The following is a 7,437-nucleotide window of genomic DNA, read 5'->3' as shown; positions in this document are numbered from 1 at the left end:
AGGCTGAGGTTGGATGTGGGGAACAATTTCTTCCCCAAAGAGCTGTGGGGCATTGGAGCAGGCTGCCCAGGGCAGTGCTGGAGTCACCATCCCTGGAGGGGTTTAAAAGGTGTTTAAATGAGGTTCTCAGGGACATGGGGCAGTGCCAGGCGTGGGTTATGGTTGGACTCCCTGATCTTGAGGGGCTTTTCCAACCAAAATGATTCTATGACTATTGACCTGCTGCAGGTGAAATGGGTTTTCAGCTGCTGGATTTTCCATATGCACTGCAGCTGCCTGTCTTCTCAGATCTCTACTGAGGAGGAAGACTTAAAGGTTAATTTTGACACTCATCTCAAGTCTCACATCATGCACACCTTAAGCTTGATGTAAAGCAGAACTGAAGCTTTCTCTGCTTGTTGTTTCTTTTTTAGACCCTGTGGTTGGGGTGTTACAGCCTCTGTGTGGCTGTGAGCTGTGCTGGTCATTTGATTTGGTGCAGGGAGACAGGAATTCCATACCCACGCTCCTCTCTACTGGTTGCATGTCAGCACAGCTTACTAATCCTCCAGCCAGGACTAGCTGTACGCTTTCTGCTTTAAACCACGTTTGCAGATTCTTAGTCACGCAAGACTGAATGTAGAACTGCAGGGACCAGTGACTGGGTAGGATAAACGTTACCTTCTATTAGCAGGTACCACCTGTGCCATTGGAGACGTATGAAGTGATAGTCTGGATCTACTGTTGGCAAAATGTTTTTAATACAAATGTCATGCCTCACCGTTCTTGTCTCGTGTGCACAAAGTTGCAGATAAGGCGGCTGCAATTCTTTTTCTTTTTCTGGATCTCTTCTTTTAGGCTTTTGACACTTGTAGATTCTGCCAATGTTTCCGACCGCTGCAGCTCCCCCAAGATCTCTGAGGAAGAGTCCGAGGAGCCTGTTTGTTCTCTGTGCATCACTTTGGCAAGAAATGCTGCAGTTCAGCCGCTTTCCTGGGAACTGGGTATCGTTGTGTTTGCCTGGTTGTGACTGACACATTTTGGCCCCGTGCCAGCCGGCACGTGCGGAGCCAGCATCCAAACAGACTCAGAAAATTGGGGGTATTTGTAAAAAATGTGGCTTGACTCTGCACTGGAGCCCTTCCCCCTCATTCCTGGAAGTGCTACAGCCCTGATAGATGCCAAACAGATGCAGATTTAGCACGTGGCAGCTTTTTTGGAGGGCAGGAAAAGCAGATAATTCGTTGGTGTGGTTCCCTGCAAGGCAGCGATTGTGCAGCGTTGAGCTCCTGAGGCTGCTGCATCGGGAGCAAAGGGGAGACAAAACCCGCTTTAGTTACTGCAACATCGCTAAGTCATAATTCTCCCTAGAAAAATAGACTGAAAAGATCCATTATTGCTCTCAGCTGGTCTTGCTGCGTTTGTAGTGTCTCTTTAGCTTAATTGTCTGTATAGAAATGTGCGAGTGACCAAATGTTTTAGTCAATTAGAGCAAGTGTGGGGACTGGGGGTTTCTGGCACTGCTATGGCGCAGTCACCAGGCAAACCTGATTTGATTGTGTTTTCTGGCTGAGTGTCTAAAGCCCAATCAATTATTGCAGAGAGATGGAACAGCTAAATAAGACTTAAATTAATAGGGTTTATTATTTTTGCGCCTGAGGAGGCGGCAAACCAGACAGAGTGAGATATCCTGTAAAGAAATTGGTTCATATTTCTTCTTCTGTAACTTTCTGGTGTTTATACCTGTACTTGGATGTTCAGCTCTAACTTACAGGCAACAGCTGAAGTTCTGTTCGGATGAGCTGAATAAGTGTGTGGCCAAAAGCCAGCAATCACAGTAAGCCCTGCAAAATGAAGAGATGAGTAACAGGAGGGCTAATTAAAGAGGTCTTTTAAAAAAAAATTAAGAAGAAACTGAAAACATAGATTAAAACAAAAGTTTCTTCTCATTAAGTAACTTGACTCAAGGGCCTAAATTCTTCAGGGAAATATAAATTTTATGATATTAAAGGAGTGGACACTGCAGGTTTGTGAAACTCAGGACCTGAGCCTGAAAGTTCAGAGTCTCTGTCCATCTCCAGCCACCAGTCCTTGTTCTGCTGAGTTAATAATCTCTTCTCCCAGTGTTTCAATCTGCTTATTTTTTGTTTCCAGAATTAATACATTGTGACCCAAGCTTCCTTGTTTCCTTCCGATTAGATTATTTGCTGGTTTCTTGACCTTTGGGCCTGCCTGTCTTCCAGGAGCTCTTGAAATAACCCTCTAGATGGGGTGAGGGACAGGACGTGAGAGAATACACCTAATTCATGCCCCTGTGAATGGTAAAAATGAAGTCTTGGTGCCTTTCTGTGCTGCTCTGCCAGCACTGTAACAACCTGAGGCTTTTCTAGGAGGAAATGTGAAGGTGGTCGGTGGGGTGAGATGGGTGCGGACCCTGGTGAGCGGCTCAGCCGGGTGTGTATGTGTGTGGGTTTAACCATCCAAGTGAAAACATTGCATTTAGATTAAATATCTCTGACCTGTCCTCTCCCTACTCCTGTCTGGGCTCTTCCTTGTTAGCCCTTTTGGATGGCCTTTGTTAGTTTTATCTGATTTTCTGCCTTGACCTTTCTGATTATGACCCTGTCTTCTTGTGCTTTTCCTTTTATTTTCAGCTGGAGGATCACAAGGGTGCAGAAGAGCCTGTGATTCTGCCAGATTGGTTTCTTGTTACGCTTGCGATCTTCGCTTTATTATTGGCACCGTTTGCACTGAATAGGGTTTGAAAAACTGCCAGTTGTCCTGAACTCCTTTGCCCTTCAACTCTCCTCCTCTGGGATCTCACCTGTGGTTCAGGGAAGTCTCATTTCTTGAGTTTTCATGTTCATTGTTCTTCTTCTCCTTTCGTGGCCACCACCACCAGCATCTCCCCACCTTCTTGGTCCCCAGCAGGTATCCACGTCAATCACTACATCACTGGAGTCAATGATACTTTATACCTGTGCTGCATTTTCCCTCAAAGTTTCTTCCAAGACTCCACAGCACTAAGCATTGCTCAAGGAACAGAGCAACCATTATAGGAGGGGATAAAGCAAAAGCTGATAAAAATAATACCCAGGGGAGTGGGGAGGGGGATGCACTGCATCTCTACTAAAAATGAAATATTCTGCGGGCAGCTGGGACAAGTCTCTAATAAAATACGGGCTTACGATCGTGAGACTTCTCTAATAAAAATCTTTCTGGTGTGGGGGTTTCTGAGACGTTCATTTCTGAAGAATTATGCCTGTGCTCTGCTGTTCCGTGTGGATTCTCCGATCATCGTATGTGCACGTTGTGACAGGCAGCACGACCACTTGGACGAAACGTCGCTTCACCACTAAAAATCAAACGCGGCAGAAGCTGCGTCCTCCGCGTTCTGTAACTTCGCATCCCTAAATTCTGCACGCTTTGTCACCTGCACGAACGGCCTGTCTGAGTTCAACCCGTGTGGCCTCACGATTGAATGTCACCTTAATACACACTGGACAGTCAAATGAGGGATCACCGAGTTCTCGGCTGGCAGGACGAGGGGACTGGTGCATGTTCCGCGGAAAACTCTTGAGCTCGTCTCACATTTTCTTCTCAAGTGCGTGGCTGCACTGTGCTCTTCCCCTCAGATACAGCCTGTTGCCTCAAATTGTCGGTACCAACCATGAGTGCTCTTTGGCATTGACAGATCAACGCCAAAACACCCTTGAAATACGCACTGCACCGCAGTTACGGGTTCCGTCTTGCTGAAGCGCAGACTGCAAAACGCCTTGTGTTGCAGGGTCGCTGTCTTGCGAATGACCGAGGCCGGGGGCTGTTTGTGCGCTGGGAGAGGTGTCTAACCCTCATCACTTTAAATTATGTCGTGCCCTTTTGAAGTGCTAAGAGGTGCGTTAATGGGTGGTTTCTGCTTGCAGAGGTACAATAGCTTCAAAGTGAGTCCATCTTTTTCAAACAGCCTCTCTGGCTGCCAGGCTAGAGAGCCTGCTTGGAAAAGTCCATCACGCAGGTGCTCATGGGCCAGAAAATGTGGCCACTGAGGAACATGAAAACAACCAGCAGGGCGATGCCGCTGCTAAAATGGAAGTGGCTGAGGTGGATGCGAAGTAGCAACTGTTGGTAGCCCGGTGAGCCCTGATGGCTCAGGTCATCAGAGCTGCAACACGTACACGGGCTCGTGATCGAGGGGTGGGCTTCACTACGGACACTGTTGTGCTGCAATTAAACAAGACAAACGGTAAAAGCTGCTGTGGGATGGAGGGTGGTGGCTTCGATACACATCTGAGCAGGCCTGGCAGATTGACTGGATCACACTCCCACAAACCTGCCAAGGTAAACACCACGTGCTGACAATGGTGGAAGTAACCACTGGATGGCTGAAAGATGCCCAGTGCCCGATGCCACTGCCCAGAGCACTGTCCTGGGCCGTGGACAGCAAGGCTGTGCTGACACAGCACCCAGAGAGAACTGAGTCTCACAGTGGGACTCATTTCTGAAACAAGCTCAGACACGTGGGGCAGAGCGTGGCACTGCGTGGGTGGATCACAGCCCCTGCCGGGCACCAGCCTCTGGGAAATGGAGCTGTAAAATACACATGAAGGACAGTGGGTGGTGGAACCTTGAACAATGGGGTTTCCCTTGAGCAGTTGTACCTGGTTGGTGAACACCAGAGGATCCATCAATGGAGCCCGGCCTGCCCAGTCAGAACCGCATGAGCTGGGGAGTGGATCAGTCCCTGTGCTGTGTACGGAGCGTGGGGGACCTGGGGTTTAAAAAGTGGGGGTTTCTTTAAATTATTTTTCTTATTTTTGCATTAATAATGAACCTTCAACCTGTCTTGGTTGTTTTTTTGTTTTCTTTTTATAAGCAAGATTGATTTGAAGACTAAAACCCCCCCAGCTCCCCCCTCCCCTGGGAAGGGCCATGAGCGGCAGTGGCAGTGACAGGAGGGACATCACCTTGTAAAATCCCCCTGGGCCCTGGGGGTGTCAAGGGAGGGAGGACGGGTGAGGGGGCCCCGGGGGTCTGTGCAAGAAGCCGTGCTGATTTCAGGAGCCGGAGGAGGGGAGCACTTTGGGGGCTTCATCAGGGGTCTGGGACATGCAGAGGCAGGGGCCCCAGTGGCTGTGTGCCCCCAATCCAGGGTGCCCCCATAGCCATGATCCGGGTGCCGACAGCTGCCTCCAGCCATTGATTGCTTTGTTATTTGTCTCCCCTTCGCTCTCCCGCCCCACTGCAGCGATGCAGGTGGGAGGGAGCATTAAGAAACCCCCCCACCCAGCGCCCACCTCTGTGCTGCTGCTCCTTCTCTCTGGATTTTTATGCTTTAGATATATATTTTTAAAAAAATGAGGGGAGAAAAGACCATCTAGAGGCTCTCAAGGGCCAGTGCCCTCCCCAGCAGTGTGTGCTCCCCCCCACCCTAGAAATAATACCTAGAAAATTCTTCCAGTGCGATTCTCAGGGGAGCCCCCGCTCCCAACGCCCTGGCCTGGGACCCCAAATGAAGCAGGGCACGAGGCAGGGGGACGCTGGCCAGGGCTGTGCTGCGGCTGAATTGCACGGGCAGAGCTTTATCTCCCCTCCTTCCCTGCCCATGGTTCTGTTTGGATGGCTCTCTAGTTCAAAAGTGCCTTAGCAACTCTTGGGACACCCTTCCCACTCTGCCCTCCTGCTGCCCTTCATGCTGGTGACACCGATGGCCGTGGGGCAGGGGCACAGGCTGACAGGGAGAGAAGTGGGGAGGGGACGAGGGCCCAGCTCCCTCCCGGGGCACCAGAGGACATTCACCAGGCCAAGCCGTCTCCTTCATCTCCTGGATGTCCTCTGCCATGCCAGAACGCGCCTTCTGCATGGCCCGCATGTCCTCTGCCAGGCCGGACTGCACCTCCTTAAACTTGCTCATCTCCTCCCACAGATCCTGGAGGGAAGCCCTGTCCTCACCAGGCCAAGCATCTCCTGGATCTCCCGGATGTCCTCCACCAGGCTGGAATGCGCCTCCTGCATTGCACGCATGTCCTCTGCCAGGCTGGAATGCGCCTCCTTAAACTTGCTCATCTTCTCACAGGTCTGAGGGCAGCACGATAGCAGCGTGGAGCCCAGAGGGAGGGGGCATCCCGTGGGGGAGCACCCAGGGAGCAGCAAGAGCTGCCCAGGGCAGCCGTGCAGCTTCAGCTGTGCTTGCCATGGGCTTTAGGGTCTTACAGCCCCCCCATCGCTGCCACATGTGGCCCAGGTTCTGGCGTGAAGGGCACCAGAGCTGCCCATGATTGTGAGAAATGCAGCTGTGATTCCTGCTGAGGAGATGTTCAGTGTTTACAGATATAACCAAATGAGGCACAGGCTCTGAACCTGGAAAAAGGAAAAGGTGGTTAAGTTCTATGCAAAAAGTTATGAAACTTGTTTATGAAGTTATGTTGATAGAGGGAACTAACATTTTAAGGGCTACCCAACCACATTCCAAGGGCCTACTAACGAACTAGCACTTTAAGCCACATAATGAATATCTAGTTTAGAGCTGTATGTAACCAGTTAAGGAAATAAACAGAACCTCATTGAATGCCGAGAGAAGAAGTTTCACAGCACCAGCTGTAACCTTGAGGAGAAGAGATAGCCAAGATTTACAGCAAAAAGGGGGCGCCATTCTGATTTCGGTCGACTTGGCAGCTTGGGTTCCAGCCAATTCAGCATAATGAGCCAAAGGTAAAAGGTTCACTGTGACGAAGCTGAAGGAGCCTTCATCCAAAGACCCCTCCTCAAAATCACCAAGTGACACTGTAGAGAATATGCTTGAAGAAACAGGGCACTCAGTACTTTTCCAGTCCCACTTGCACAACCCAGCGTACGTGTCGGACGGCAAGGATTTGTCCTTGGGTAATCAATAGAAAGAAACTTATTAAGAAGTAAAACACGAAAAGAGGTTATAGAACAAAGGTATGCTGTCTTGTAGAACAAAGATGTGCTATTGCTGTACCGCGTGAACATTACTTTGTAGCTAGTTATGATGTGTCATATGTCGCGTCTACCCTGGACTAACCCTGTAGAACAGAATCAGAATTGCAATAAAACGAGCATTGATCATCGCTCCATGAGGACCCATCTTTGACTCCGGGGCTCCCCAATCTTCATGGCACTGCGCAGGCGTAACAGGGAGGGGTCAAGGAGGAGACTGTGGAAATGGTTATCTGAGACTTATTTTAATAAGAAGCGTGAAAGCTTATCAATCTGTAGAGGCGTTCCTGGGGTCATTACGAATATGTAACACCTTACTGTATTTAAGCACACTTCTTATTGTTAAAAGGTGCGCGTGTTGGCCGGAGCGAATCCCCCACTCACCCAGCGCTGTTTTGCTTCTGCTCTAATGAACACGTGTTTAAGGAATACAATTAAGGAATTGGATAAAACGTTGTTTATCCATAGAAAAAGCCTAAGTTATTTGTTTCAATTGGCGAC

The 7,437-nt window shown here is 49.5% G+C and overlaps 1 long non-coding RNA gene across 1 annotated transcript; it reads left to right on the top strand.

Annotated features, from left to right (window-relative positions):
* The first annotated feature begins 841 nt into the window (after nt 1-841).
* On the top strand, nt 842-7,070 carry LOC139826639 (uncharacterized). The gene is made up of 2 exons (XR_011736784.1): nt 842-983; nt 2,634-7,070. It is a non-coding gene; the product is annotated as an uncharacterized lncRNA (long non-coding RNA).
* The last annotated feature ends 367 nt before the right edge of the window (nt 7,071-7,437 follow it).

The sequence above is a fragment of the Patagioenas fasciata genome (assembly GCF_037038585.1).
Source record: "Patagioenas fasciata isolate bPatFas1 chromosome 19 unlocalized genomic scaffold, bPatFas1.hap1 SUPER_19_unloc_1, whole genome shotgun sequence".
Classification (NCBI taxonomy): domain Eukaryota; kingdom Metazoa; phylum Chordata; class Aves; order Columbiformes; family Columbidae; genus Patagioenas; species Patagioenas fasciata.
This window is presented reverse-complemented; position numbering and strand designations above follow the sequence as displayed.